Genomic DNA, 16,690 nt, shown 5'->3' on the forward strand with positions numbered 1-16,690 from the left:
ATATGAATTTTCTTAAAAATGCTCTGAAGTAATCATAGATCTTAGAGACTACCAACAAACTGTTGGAGTTATATCTGGTACATATTGCTGCAATATGTTTAAGAACAATAGTTTATGTTCAGTTATACAGAATGAGAATAAATTTTGAGGCTATAGATTTTATTCAAAGTAACTGAAATTAAAATGAAATCAAGAAACAAGAAATCAGATCTAATTTTTTTGTAATCTGGTATTTTGTCTCCATTCTCTCTAAAGAAATCAGTTGTCCCTATAAATAGAGTTTAACCCATTCCATACTGAATTCTGAAATCCCCATAGTCTTAATACACAGGCCACCAGGTTCTCGTACGGAACGGGTTCACAAAACATGTGTGAAATATGACATAGATATCATTGGACACAATACTGTGCTGAATGATGATGTCTGCATTTTCTTTTATTACTGGTTACTGTGACCATGAAGAGTTTGTCATCAATTCCACTGCTCTGTGACATTGTAGCGATTGTCCCTACATGTCCAGTCAGGAGAACAGAGGAAATGTGACTCATCATTGCCAATTTGAGAGCACATCATTGGATTACACCCAACAGGACATTGTGAAAAGCCAGGCTTATAGGTGTGTCCTTATTGAGGGTACTGTGTTCTTTCCTCTTTGACCAGAGCTTAGTTTGCACTGTAGACTGCACTTCCACCTGAAATACCTATCTCACACCAGAAACTAACTCCTCCATCTGAAATACTTATCTCACTCATACTAGAAGCTGAGTATGAATAAAAGAAGAAATCAACTGTGAGATAGCTTTCATGTGGATTTTCTCTGAAAATGTGGAAATATTTTATTTGATGTGTGAATGCACATCTGACAGTACGGGCAAGAAAGGGCGTAAAGAAATAATTCTTGTCTGTAGACTTAACATTCCTTTTTTTTTGTTGCTGAAAGGAAAAAAGCTGGATTCATCATGTGGACAGATATTTAGAGTACAATTCCACTTTATCATCAAGTTGACTTTAATAGATTGTTCAGTTATGCCAACAGAATGCTTTAAGTTTTCTCAAAATCAGACATGAAAAAACAAAGTTACAGAAGTTCAAAATGATTGTCACAATTTTCACCTATAATCAAATTATCTGAGATGACATCAACTCATATTTTTAATATTGGTATTCCTATTACTGTGCCTCATTAAGCTTTCAGCTGAATAACACTCTTGGCTAGCCAGAAGCAATATGGTAGCAATTATTGAAACTTCCAAGATGTGTTGCATCATGTTTTGTACTATCCACACAAGAAGGCTACATTTTGGATGAAAGATTCATATGGATGGTACACTATTTGTTCTCATCTATTGGGAGATTTAGGTCAGCTATCCCATCCGTCTCACAACGATCATCCCTGCGTGTTACAAGTTTCATGAGTCATCTTCTTGAGTATTCCCTCTTCAGTGGGATGAGTATATGGAAAATGGTTTAGACAGTTACCAAGTTATCGACAAGTCAGTCCAATGAATGCATGAAATGTTTGTCATCATTTGTATGGTTTGTAACTTCAGGAAAATTTAAAACTTTGGCAAATATTGATTAACCCTTGAATTCGGGCATATGATATTCTTATATCACACTTTCTATGTTTTTTTATATCATAATGATAATAGTTCAGCTTGTATAACATGTTATAACAAATTAATGCTTCCTATACAAGCTTTACAATCATCTATTTTGCACAAACACCAAACACACACACACACACACACACACACACACACAAAGAAGTATTAAAGTGACAAATTACATTCAAGGTGACAATAGAGGTAAATATTAGACATACAACACACAACATAAACCTGTATGAATTAATATACCTGTGGTCTGTTTCATGAAAGTCCTATGAGAGACTTTTGCTCATAAGACACACTTATGAGAGACTTCATGTAATGGATTTGAAAGTCTCTCATAGCTTCATAATGAGCAACTTTGGCCATTCTGAGATTTATGTAAAGACTTTTATGAGATGACTTTATGAAATGGAACCCTGAAGAGAAATGCTTAATGTACAAATGAATTAACTCTTCAGTGAGGATTTGAATGAAGACAGTGTGGCAGACTGATAAATATGCTGTGGTATTGAATTCCATTATCTTGGGACAGCAACTTAAAAGCACCTATAACCATAAAACTTAGTATTAATTTTAAGAAGTAAGATTAAGTGATTGGATCTGTGATCAAAAGTGGGAACACATGGGGTAACTTATTCCTTGATATACTGTGGACTAGTATCATTTCATATTGTATGATAAACATGACTGAATGCATGAATTCCCATGATTATACTTGAACTTAAAATTCATGAAGGTATTCCCGCATACATATCTAAGTGAATGTCGGGCTGTTTGCATCGATAACTCTATTTATTGTTAAAAGTTAAAGAACTCAGAGAAGCAAAAAGAAGCACATCTGATCTGAGTAATAAGATCCCGACATGGTTGAAGTCAGAAGTCTCCTGTGGATACTAAAGTACATAAAACTCATGTGCACTCCATTGTTTTCAGAATTTTTGTGTTGTGGCTTTAGTATACTGTCAATTATGACATCATGTTCCCTATGGCATGACAGTCTGTCTGATGCTGGTAACTCCTCACCAACAGGCAAACATGAAGTGCATGGTGTAGGAAAAACAAAAGATGGATAGCTAACCCCCAATGTAAAGAGAATCCATCATCATGATATCTAGGTCTGTAGTACAGAAACCCAGTTCCTGTAGGCCCTGTGGGTCTAGCATGCTGTGACTTGATTCACACCATCATCTCAATTTACTGAGACTGCTCCAGTTGTTCTTGTAATAAAATCAGGTTGTATCGACCAGAAAGCTCATGATCAAATGTTAAACACAGCAACTTTCCTGCCTGAATTGAATCTGTCACGTCTCTAAATTTCAAGAATTTCTAAAACTGCACTCCTTTCCTAAGTAGTAATAATATTTTGTAGTTCCTCCATAGTTCCCTCTGTATAATTGCAATTTTTTTAATATGTTGAAAAGACGGCCATTGAATTTTGATAGTGTCATGTGGTTAGCAAATATGTGACATTGCTGTTTATTAGAATGTAGGAGGCTGATGACGTGCGACAAAATGCAGCAGTGTTTGCAATCAAAGAATTAGATAGAATATGTAAATCATGTTTCATTGCCTTTTCATCTACAGATTTTGAATCCAAGAAGTATTTTGTGGTGGATGGAACTGTGCATCAAATAGTGCTGGGGGGCAGCACAACATCATGGCGGCCATCACAGGCTTTCACCAACAATGTTCTCAAGATTCTTATAGAAGAAGTCATGGGATATGCCAATGTCTCCATAGCAACAGATCAAGAGAAAGTCATCAGTACCACTCAAGCACTCTCTCCAATTAGTGGATGTATGGATGCTGCGTAAGTATTGCAGACTGATGTATTAATTGTTATTAGCCATAGGTAACCCTGGCATTTTACTTGCAATGAGCAGTTTTTCTTGCAAAGAGCAGTTTTTCTTGACTATTAAATACTAAGAAGATACAACATATTTGGTACAGTTTTAGAGGGGATACATACCAATGTCAATTCCACTTGTATGCTTGAACTTTGGTAAAATTTGTCCCTGAATTTGGCAGGCATTGTCACTAGGGTGATGAAATATTTGTTTATAAGAATGGGCACCATGCTGCATCCCCCTGGGGATCCCCCCCCCCCCATGACTACCAAATTAAAAAGAAATATATACAGTCAACCTCGCTTACCTCGGGAGTTGGATTAGCTGAATATCACTTACCTCGGGAGCAAAATGAAAGTCCCGATTGTTCCTATGGAGTTTCCGTGTATTAAAACTCGCGTAGCTCGAAAAAACTAACTCGAAGTTCGGTTACCTCGAAGGGAAATCTAATGTCCTGATCTTAATTAACTTATTGTTTTTCCCAGCATGTTGCTCAAATCGAAATTGCAAACATCACTCAGCATTTCCGATTAAGCGTGCGTGAACAGTGAAGACATGTCACAAATCTTTTCACACTCAATTGTAAATATTCTGAGACCAGAACAATCGTGCGCCCAAAGAAATACCTGATACACAGCTGACAAGAAAAATCCCCAACACCTACCTACACACGTACACGGTATGCACATAGCACCCATGCCAATGGAGTGCTTACGATAGCACTACGCTCTGCCCCAGCATCTTCTTTTCTTTAACCACTGTGTTCTGATTTGTGATCGTGATAGTCATGCCATGCGCGTAGATTTCTTAACCATCGTGGCGCACCTGCTTAGGAGTTGACAGTTATATCTTTGGCATTAATCATGGTCCACTGTCCAAACATCAATGTCCTGCATAGTGCTTTTCTAACTTTTTTCCTTTCACGAAGTTTGTTTCATCAGGGAGGTGGGCTCTTCCCACCTCCCTGGTTTCATTAATTCTCCCCCAAGAACACAAGCACTGAATACTTTTTTTTTTTTCCAGCAATGCGATTATGAAAATAGTGTGGTTTATGATCTTGAAGTATAGGCCTAGCATAATAAAGAATAGATATGATTTGACAACAGTTTATTCTGATAAATTTAGATGTTACGGAATGATACACTGTACGATTTTCAGACAAAAAAAAAATCATCATTTACTTTACCCCTGTTTTGACTTGAATCTTATTTGAGTTTTCGGTAATTTAAAGTTTTTCTTTTCTAGCACAATCCTATAGGCCCCCTAAGATTGTTTCTCTTTCTTTTTATGTGAACAATCCTCTTTGGTAAATGTTTATGATTACAGTAATAGCACTGTACTCAGAAGCCGTAGCCTGCATCTGATCTTGCGATATTACTCAATACTGTTTTTTGGCAACCAAGTAGCCCATCCTTCGTGTGCTGCACTTATTACTGATTGCGGCTGTATTATCACATGTTAATACATCTGGTTTTGTTTGAATTTGCTTTGTACTGTCGGCCATGAGTCACCCTCTACACGACCGTTATTCTCCCAATCACGCATCTGTGCACGCATACACATACACTGTATGATGTTCGCCACGTGCACGTTGCCGTTCTCTACATAATGTTTATTGCGCTAATTTCTCATCCATATATAACCACGTGTTCATCTCGTCAAAACAGCATAGCTAGCTAGGCACTGCTCGCTGACTGTGAGTGCTGCTGGTAGACACACAGAAGACCGGTGCCTAGCGGTGCGACATTGCCGTCGCTCCCTGTAGCTCTAGATGTTCTTGGTGAGCTACATGTACACCAATAGTTATGCGAAATATTAAAAGTTTGCAAAGCTAAGAATGTGATTCGTGTGATTCTTGTGTAACTGTCTGCTTGGTAAATTTAATTTGTGTTTCGAGGGGTTTCTCCACATGACGTGTACGAGTATTACGTACGCAAATGCATACATGGTATTCTGTAGACACACCACAGTCATCCACACGCAATGTACATTCAGCACGCATATTCTGCAACCCCGTCTTGCACTCTATTACATACCAACGGTATTTTCTTTTTGTTTTTATGGTGATAGGTGATTTCATTGTCCACCAGAAAATAGTGTTGAAAGAAGAACATCGATATCCATTCAATTCAGTCATATTAAAGTCGATTCAATTCCAATCGACAAGCATGCAAACAATTGGTAGGTACTATAGCAGATACCATGTTGAACATCGATAAACGTCGGATAAGTCGAAGAAAATTCGATGTACGCGGACCTCGAAGTTCGCGTACGTCAAACCATTTTCTTCAGTCCTGACTAATTCGAGGTATGCGAGGTTGACTGTATATATATAAAAGAAAATTCTTTGAAACCACAAATACTCTTAGTGAACACATTAGCGAATGTACTTTCAAGGGTATGGTACATCCAGGGAAGCTCCCATTTGGACTTGGATAATTAGGAGCCAATTTTTACACTTTGATCTTCATTTTTAAAATGCATATATATATATATATATATATATATATATATATTGATTTATTCATCTATTATTTTCACAAATTTGATGAGTAGTATTGTGATAAATGGACACTGATGCCCTCAAAGTCCTCAAGACCAAGTTTGCTATGTTTTAACCCGCTGAGGACGGGCTGATTTTGCTACAACATGCATATCCCATAGACACTTGCCTGATCTACTCGGGACTCGTCCTCAATGGGTTAAGGTAATATTATACAAATACTAACCATACACTATTTGTTTTATACAACACCTCGAACATCAACAGATTTGGTACTCACAGATTCTTGAATTTAGCACAGAAATGGCAACCATTTTCCATGAAAGATGAATGAGTAGCTGCTCAGTCGCAGTTGTTTACAGAAATGAGTGACAAAAGTACGCGCTTGTTAGCGCGCTTGTAATTGTTGAGTGCGCGCGGCGAATGTTTGTTTATTGTGACATCAGAGCCATGCGATGGAACAAAAACTTCGAGTCAATCTTGAGTTTAACACGGGAGTCAATGGAAATGGGTGACGTCAGCCATGCGCTATCCATTTTTGCTCAAACAAAATTGCACGGCTGACAGCCAGAGCGTGCGATGGAACTTTTCACTAAATGTCACGTGATGGGCAATCGACCAATCGGATAGCTACATTCTAAATAGCTGTTGTATAATTTGCAAGAGTGCTTGGAAGATGAAATGTGATACTTGGGTTAGTGTGAAAGCATGAGATCTCTTGTAGTTCTAACACTGCAAGAATTTCCAGAGTTTGTACTATCAAAATCCCCTCCCAATATTCAAAAGAATTATTTATTGATCTCAATGAAATCAATTTGTGGAAATGAATTAATTATGAGCATAAATGCAGAGTTGACAGTAGGCATGTGTTGTGAGGTGATGGTCTTACTCAGTAGATTAGTGCTAGCTTCTAAGTAGCCTCTCTTAGGCATGGAAGTATGCAATACAAATCTAGTTATGCTATGATTTTAATTCATGCAGGATATGACATATTATTCAATCTAGTTAGTCCTGTTCTCATTATGCTGAGATTGCATTGGTTTACAGAGTGTACAAAACTAGTATGAATGATGAACTGTTACATCTTTAAGAAGAAGTGCTGCATGGAAATCAATAGCTAGAAGTCTCATGGGTAGATAGTGTATGGATTAATGTTTAAAGTTACTGCAGTGCTTTGAACACCGATCTGTTTTTGTTTAGTTTGATACACTTCATTCTTCTGCATCAGCCTAGTAGCCTATTCACTACTGAAAGACAGGCTATAGAGGCCACCGCATATCTGCAATGAGCAAACAAATGTGATAAGAAGTAGCCTAGATAATACAGTTTGTCTGGGATCACATCCAGAGGTGTACGAAAATACCCCAATATTGACACTGCAATCCAGGGTTTTTGTGATAGTAGATCACAGAAAGCCATCTGATATTGTTCTCACATATTGTTTGTTGATGCAGGCTAATGTGCTATACAAACTGTAGCATAGTAATGTGAGCTGAAAAGAATCTACTTGAGTATCAGTATCAAATTGCTCGAAGAATCATATCCTTGGAAATATCCATATGTTTGATATTGAATGGAAAATGACCACTAATCAGTATCTATAGAGATTGCAAATGTCACGTGAGAGCACATATTTCTTACAGAGAAATTTGTAATTACTGTACTTGAAACCATTAAAGTAGAACTGAAAGTGAGCAGGAATATTATTATTTGTATGACAATGGCAGTTAAACCTTACCGGGTTAATTAAAGATACTACAAGAGTCAGCCAGTAAAATTTGATTTTACGCAAGTGCAAAGCACTGAAATTCAGCTTGATTCAGCTTACTGCAACATATTTTTTATTTTTTTTTTTTGGCTTAACTATGGGTAGCAAACTTCAGTGTACAGTTTCAGTCAGGATTGTGAGGTTGCTAGGCAACTGTCACACAGGTGATGTTCTCATCCTCATCTTTGCTAGAGCAAGGACACTAGGTAACCAAGCATGCAACCATGGCATGCAGTGACTTAGTCTTCCATGAAACCTGCCAAGTTCAGAGAGTGTCAAGTAGCTATCAACACAGTGAGATGCTTCAGCTTCGTAGTCATTGCCATTCTTAAAGAGACTTAACGTGTCAAGCTCAGTTTGGGCTTTTCCCAACATTTAATTTTTGTGTTCTTTGAGATATTCACAGCATCTGCGATCAGACGCTTGCTGTATTTTATGACAAATTATGAAAGTTGCACACATTGTTAGTGAAGAGTATGCATATTTCAAATCTCCCACCTCCCTGGTTTCATAGACACATACAAATAAGCTACTTACCTCAGCTGTAGTTTGCTTGTCTGTGATTGTTGGGAATCTTTGGTGTTTATGAATACATGTGTGTATTGTCCATATGCAGGGCCTCCACGAACAACAGTGTTCAACTCACTGATGGAGCAACCCTGTGAAAGCAAGACTAATAGATAAATAACAAATAAATAAATAGATAGATAGATAGATAGATAGATAAATAGATAGATAAATAACAAATGAATAAATAAATAGATAAATAGATAGATAGATAAGTGAATAAATAAGTTTTAGAACATTTTGCTGCATCATGACATCACAAGGTCAGAAAGCCTGCTGGTAGATGTTGGTTAGTCCACTCAGTGAAGAATGAACAATAAGAAGAAGACACAAAGCTAAGACAAAGCTATAAATGTATTCCAATATATTTCATAATGTGCCGTGCAGGGGCTTTATATGTGCCAAACATACTGTGTAGGGTACTGCATTTTTGTTATTTTCATCTGGTTATTTGCTTATAAGTGGACATACAATTCCTTAATTTCTTTTTTCCTTTCATTATCTGATCAAGTCCATATATAAAGTAATGCTTCTCCCAAGCAATTTACTAAATGTCAGTAAAGTTCAGTCTTAATATGCAGGTACATTTCCTCTTGAACTACTTCCACAGAGTGCTTTGTCAATGTATACATACACTTCAATGATTCATTTAATGTACATTTATTGAGATAATCAAGCACTTCTACAAACACATAGCATTCAGTTCAAAAATGTGCATGAACAGTTTTCTTAAACATGTTTTTTTTTTTGCTTTTTGTTTCTTCTGTAAAAAAATTCAAGATATGTGGAAGTGAGTGTTAACTTATGTGTGGATGAAATAACCAATGAATTACTTGTTTACTTGGTATGTGATGACAATTATCATCATGACTTTTGCTCGAAAGGAAACTTGATATGTATGGTAAAGGAAATTCTAAAGAAATTACTATATTTTTATCTCACTAATTGTAAGTAACTGTTACTAATTAACTAATTTGATAAGTACATTATTCTCAAAGCATTATATGCATTCACTAGACAAAGGTTGGAGTAATCTTTCCTATCCGTATGGCATAAGTGTTGGCTGACAAATAACCTTCAGTTCAAATGGATGTGATGACTTGCAGTTTATTCTCTTCAAGACTGAGGCACCTAAGAATGCTTTTTCAAATTGAAATGGGTCAAAGTAAACCACAAGCATGCATCACTTTCAGATTAATAGGTCTGTTGAGATTTGAGGGCTTTACTCATCAAGAAGGTGTGAAATTTTCAGATGATTTATCACCTTCAAGATAGATTGTGTCCTTCATTGCTTAATAAATTGATATCCTTAAAAAAAAAACCCACCAAATTTCATTTCTGATAGTGGTTTACTAAACTCATCAAACATACCCTTTACAGGTGAGTGATGTTTAATCTTGAAATGAATGATGTTGATTTTTTTTCTTCATAGCAAGATGACTTTAGCCTTTGTTATTCAGTTGAATGCAAATTCGAAATTAAACTTAGTTTTGCCATAAAAGTAAGCGGTCCTTTGATAAGTTTGGTAATGAGGGTTTCTTGAGAATTTACAATAGAATGCTACCTAATGGAGCATTTAGTTTGCAAAAGAAAGATGATAACAATAATGTGTGGGGAAAAAAAATGTTTATCATTCAAAAATCTATTGCATTGACAAAGAGCAAATTTGTCTAAATTTGGAAGCTTACAAATCAGGTGCTGTTGTGTGACACACTTTTAAAAGAAACAATTTATGCCCCTATCATAATTCGTAAACTCATAGTTTTTATACCATTTAATACTTAATTTTTGTGATGAGCACGTCAGGTTGAAATTTCATATGCAGCCCTGATTCAAATGTTTGTATTTAGTAGGCAAGTCAATGACCTCAGAGGAATGAACCACAAGATATTAGACTGCTATGTATGTAACTATTGGCAAACCGCAAGTAATTTCCTGCCTCTTATTAGCGAGTGTTAATGTCCTAAATCTGTAACAGTTTTATTAAAGGCTGTGATTGTTGGTTGTTTATGACAGTGTCACTGATGGTCTGGTTGGGCCCCAGGAGAGAGGGGAGGGGAGTGGAGGGGGTTGAATCTGGATCTGGATCTGGTTCTGGATCTGGATGTATAAAATGCAGGGCCCTATTGGTCATAATGGGTCTAAAGGGTTTAGGGACTGAAAAGAACATGATTAAATTTTATCAATACTTCTATATGATATACCTGTAGTAGGAATCATCTTGTAAGAGAGAGATGCAAAGTTATTTGATATACATTAGTCTACATTAGGCTGAAGACCAGGACCCATAAAGCGCAAACCTGTGACTATTGATTTAACTTTTCTAGACTATTTTAGTTCAATTTACCTTAGTTGCCTACTTCTTAGATACTTTGTTTCATCATGTTGAAATGCTCATACACTTAGCATCATGTCTGTGTGGGTTGTTTTCTCTAGCTTTTGGATATATGGTATCATATTGAATCAACAATATGTGACTACTTTGTTTCACAATGACTGCTGTTAGTACCTTGTGTCATGGTCAAAACAGTTGTGCCCATTAGAAGGAGGTCTCATTTTCAGCTTGGACTTGTATATTATACGAAGAGTGTTTGAAATGTAGAAAATTTGACAAAAGGGCAACAATTGTATCCATAAAGTTGAGATTTAGGAAGCTTACAGCCACTATATATATGCCCTGTCCTTTTATAAAAGCCAAGGGGAAAGGACATTTTCCATTTTACTCTCTGTCACCTTGCTACCATAGATGTAATACTGAAATACATTTGTACTGCTATGAGATAAAAAAAGTTAGCTGTGAGGATAGAAGCAGTCCTGACATTGTAAACCTTGTAAGGATTACTAGGCTTACAACAGTTTAATGATGATGCATAAGGTATACATATGATCATTAATTAGGTCCTTGATAATGAGCAGTATAACATTCATAGCCATTATTCAGGCTTTACAGTTTTAAAATCATATCAAAGGGCCCTAAAGGTTTCTTGTATGATCATTTAACCTGTTGAGGAGGAGTGCCGAGTATTCTTGGACAAGTGTCTGTGGGAAATGCGTGTTGTAGCAAAATCAGCCCGTCCTCAACGGGTTACAGTAAGAAGAAATCTTACTACATAACAACACAAATGATAATTTAGCTGACAGTTTAAACATTAATACAGTAATTTTTCTTTTCTGGTTATCAACCAGTGGTATATATTTCTAACTGCCACACAGAAAATTAAGATTAATCTCATTACATTGCGATATCTACTGTATTCTACTGAAACTTTTCACCAAAGCCACTATTTTACCAATATTTGCATGTCCTCCGTAACTCTGAAAGTAAACAGAAGAAGTGTGTAGAATTTATGTTTCTATTCAAATGTAGGACCAACATTGTTTGATTTTGGTGATATTTGCATCTAAACAATGTTCCTGATGTTATTAACTTGTTAATGACTAGTCCCGAGTATACTTGGGCAGGTGTCTATGGAAAATGTGTGTCATAGCAAAATCAGCTTCCTAGAATAATCAAGCTTTCCTCAGCTTTAAGGGAAGGTAAACCCAAAAAGCAATGTGGATTTAGTGAAAGCAGCAACATTAGTAGAACACATCAGTGAAAGTTTGAGGAAAATCGGACAATCGATGCAAAAGTTATGAATTTTTAAAGTTTTGGTGTCGGAACCGCTTGATGAGGAGACTACTAGAGGATATGACGTATGAGTGGACAGCAATACAAAGAAAATATAAAGGAAATTCAACAAAAATTAACTTTTCTAGAATTATGAAAGAGCAGTGGACCAACCGCTTTCAGAAAGCAGGGGGAATAATTGCTACCCTTAACATATGTCAATATCAAGTTGATGGACTTTGTAATTTTCATGAAAAATGGATTTATGTAGTATTTTCTTTATATTTTCTTGGCATTGTTGTCCACTCATACGTCATAACCTCTAGTAGTCTCCTCTTCCAGCGGTTCCAACACCAAAACTTTAGAAATCCATAACTTTTGCATCGATTGTCCGATTTTCCTCAAACTTTCACTGATATGTTCTACTAATGTTGCTGCTTTCACTCAATCCACATTGTTCTTGGGGTTTATCTTCCCTTTAACCATAGAGAGGGAGAATAGAAAATCAAACCATATTCTCAAGCAAGTGTGTTCTGATATTTTGGTAAGGGAGTAGTATGTTGTATGTGGTCAATAAGAGCTTTTTCTTTTTTTATTGGGATCCATCTCCTCTGGTCCTAACCTTGGAACTCACCTGCAAGGCTTCATTTCAAAACTAGTCTGGATCAAAGACTGGGCAGTAACAAAGGATCTCCACTTGAGTAGCTTTTGTGTGAGTCAGAACTCGTATTCCCCAAAACATCAACGTCACTCCAGACAAGCTGCTGGAAAAGAGGAAACTGGGTAATGACAGGGGGCTAGATGGAAAGAGCTTCATTGCTTCCATGAACACGTTTTATGACAGTATTGGGATTTGACGTCATTTTCATGAGCAGAAAATGGAAAACCTTTTAATGCAGGTTTGGGTGAGAAAACAATGAAAGTAAAAAATGATTCCATGTGCATCATATCACTGACACATGTTCATGATGAAGTAGTATTCAAAGGCACCTCGTAATGCATGCAACATCAATATAGAAACATTACTTAATATGCAAAAAAAAAAAATGCCAGGAAAGCTATTCTGCACACTGCAATGTGACTGAAAGTCCACCACATACATCACAAGGGATCATTAGAAAAATTTTGCAATGAATTCAAAAGTATGGGTGTATCTTTCATGTGATTTCCAGTAATTTGTCATTCTTTGTACTGCTTTTGTTAATTTCTTTTTTAAAGTCTTTGACTGTAACCTGGATTGATCCATTTATTGTTATTACTAGCCAGGACAAGTCTTTTTGGCTTGATTGCTCTCTGTGAGGTTAAAGTGTGCTCAAGACAGTTTTATGTTCTTTTAAACCAGATCTTCTGGTAGACCTATCAAATATTTCTCTTAACGTGCAGACACTTTATTAGGCTAGTAGGTAATAAAGGCAAGATGATTTCCAATATGTATCTTTTATGGATTAACAATACAAAAGCCTTATCACATATGCACAAATAAAATTCACTGAATTGTGATCATGGCTTTTGTTTTACAATTATATTTGCTCCCACCTCAAAACATTAATATATTCAGCAGTAGGAAGTACCTTGTTTAGAAAGGAACTCCATTGGCTCTCCACTATTGGATAAGCAGTTTTCAGCAGCTTTTTTTTTTTTTTGCTACAATTTGTCTAGAAAGGGCAAGAAAAACAATATAAATCGGGCAAAGTGTGTGATCAATTTTTCTTTTTTACTTTTTCAATTTTCTATTGTTTTCTTGAAAGTGCCATTGGGTGCATTATCACAAAAACAAGCAATACCACAAAAAAAAAAAAGCTTCAAGTATCCACCGAAATCAGTTGTCTATACTTTCATTTCCTTCAACAAGCTTCAGTATCCACCAAAGTCAATGGTATATATACTTGCATTTCCTCCCTATCCCATCTTACTGCACTGAAAGTGACAGTTTGAAGTGTGAGGTACTGTAAAACGAGAAATGTTCGTGTGCATTTTAATTTCGCGAGTGCCAAGATTCGCGAAATTAAAATGCACGCGAAATTTCTTATCTACACTATATGCATTGAACGCAAGAGGCAATTCGCGAAAATCTCTTGCGACGAAAAAGGCCGTCGGCTCCAATTCGCGAAAATTTTGTGCCGCGAATATATCATGTTTTACAGTATTCTGCCTCAAGAATAGGATTGAGTGGACTGACCTGCCCCGTGAGAATCCCTTTTCCACCATTTTAAGTAGTAACAATACATGAAAGGGTATTGTAGTGGGTGCAAGGGGATACCTGAATGAAACAATTGGCTGACATGGTGCTCAAAGTGACCCTGTTCATGTTACTTCTACCCATGTGGCATTACGATTTGGGGCTTGTTTTCATAGAGGAGGCAATTCTTAAAGGATCCTATATGATTTGATGAGTGAAGATAATGGTGAGCTTTTTCTGACTTTATCTTTGGCCTTACAAGAGACAATTGGTAGCTTCCTAACCCGATTCAAATTAACCATCAATTCACCCAGCTTTACTCTTCAGCATGCATCTTCATACAAAGTTTAAATATTTGATAACTTAGACACAACAATTTCTAATGAAATTCAGTGACTGATAATACCAATGGGATGTTTCGGATGAGGCAATACCTGCATCTAGTCAATGCATGACGTGGTGTCAGCTGTGTTGCCTTACACATTATGATATCAAATGTTGGTTGACTAATCACTTTATTTATGTTTGTTATATTAGATGTTCTGAGCATGCCCCCCATGGGGCTAATTCCCCTTCCATCAACCCAGAGGTGTGGCTAGATGACCCCCTTAGTCTCCAGGCATGGCTAGACACTCAAGAGGTCTTGGACCTAGGACCCATCGGGATGCAAGCCAGGTGAGATGTAAAGTTAATCTAATGAATTGAATGATGCACCAGGTGGTACCCCAGAGTACCGCCATGCCCCAGGGTACTACATTGTATGGTGCCATCTTGTGTTTGTAAGATATATATTTACACACTGCCATTATCACTCTGCGATAATGATCCCAATGCTATATTCAGCCTATTAGTTATAAAGATTTTTTTTGTGGTTAACTGTGATAACAATAGTAATAGTATGATAATAATGATACTTTTATTTTGTTTTCAAACCATGTTATTACAATTTTGAACATTATTTCAGAATGAGATCATTTGGAACCATAAACCTGTCGTACAATTACTTATCTCTACATCTCCCATGGATTGGTAATGCAGAGTGCGATGTAGTCATCTGTGTGTGACACTGAGATCACTGGTGTAGTGTGTTTGATAAGTGCCAATGTTATGATGCAGCTGCACTGCTGAGCTCATCGTTGTTAAGTAATTTTCTTCCACAGTGCACTAAAAATTAGTTTTACCCAATGCTTTTTTATTTTAAACCCAGGGTGCAGCACTGAAAAGAAAATACTTCAACGAAGTTGTAGATTTCTAGTTGGTACCCTGGGGCACCAAAAACAGCGTCAAATTTTGAGTAATAATGGATTTAAAAGTACTATGCCTTTTTTTTTTTTTTGCAATTTGTTCACATTCCTGTTTATGTCATCATGTCTTCATGTCATATCATGTATATAATGATCTTCATTCTTCTTGTGAACAGAACAATTTCCATGTATTTTTTTTAACAAGTGGGTCTACACAGAGTGAAGAAAGAGAAATTGAATGAAATAAAAGAGTCGTCTGTAAATTGAATGAAATGAAAGTGTCATCTGTGAATTGAATGAGTGTCATGAAATTGAAACATGCTTGCAATGAATCTCCTGGTCAGATAGAAACTGTTGGATGCATTGATTAATGTCATTGTCACCCTCATGCTCCTACTCTCTTTCCCTTTCAGATGTTAATCTTTTCTCTCATTGCTCTACTACTGACACTCTTGCTAATATCACCATCATTAACAAATGGTTTTTATCCTTTCTGTTGGAATCAACCATCAATAATTTCATTGAAACACGTATGACAGACTAGTGCTTAATAGAATTAAGTATTCTGACATTGATATATTTCCTGTATAAATGAGAAGTTGTCATCTTTAGGGCATAGACCAAAAAGGATGTAAAAGATGCATGAGATGTTACGATGTTTGAGGTCATGAACTCTACCACTACCAACACTTCACCATCATTGTCATCTTAGGTTTGGCTGGTACGTGACATCAGCTCTGGTCAGCAATCTCTGGATGACACAGAGCCTAGTGATTGACCACTGGAGGATCCTGCAGGGCTCACAGATGGCCAGCTATGTGACCGTGTCCACTAAGGAGATTGAGATACTGACCCGTGAACCTGTGACCACTGCCATGTACCGCGGTCAGAAATACTGTGACCGACCAGAGTGTACTAATGGAGTGTACTACCCCCCTTGGTGCAAGAATACCTCAGAGTGTGTCTTGCTCTTGGCAGATTACCCAGGTAAGACTGGAGGTAGTATATTCACCTACATTAAAAAAAAAACAAAAACACACCTTTGTTATTTGTATTGTAATCAGAAAACCTGATAATTTTGCTTCTGAAAGACTCAGCCCTGGATGACATACACTGTATGAAGATACCATCTTTTCTGCACAGGTTTGCTTCTGGATATTGACAAATGAAAAGTTGAAAGAGGTAACGATCAAAATACAAGAATCAAGTCAGGGTACAGCATATCAATCTCTTCACAGAGAGGATGGCAAAACAGCAGAGATAAGAAGTGATCTAGATCAGAAATATAAAGCCCTAGTTATCACTTTGTCCTGCAGCATACCTGTGAATTATTATGATTGTGGTGTAATTTTTAACTG

The 16,690-nt window shown here is 36.7% G+C and overlaps 1 pseudogene; it reads left to right on the forward strand.

Annotated features, from left to right (window-relative positions):
* The first annotated feature begins 2,477 nt into the window (after positions 1–2,477).
* LOC139742046 (uncharacterized) overlaps positions 2,478–16,690 on the forward strand; it is a 54,407-nt pseudogene continuing 40,194 nt past the window's right edge.

The sequence above is a fragment of the Diadema antillarum genome, unplaced genomic scaffold (genome assembly GCF_040938485.1).
Source record: "Diadema antillarum isolate AM-2024a unplaced genomic scaffold, OU_Dant_1.0 seq00000975_RagTag, whole genome shotgun sequence".
NCBI lineage: Eukaryota > Metazoa > Echinodermata > Echinoidea > Diadematoida > Diadematidae > Diadema > Diadema antillarum.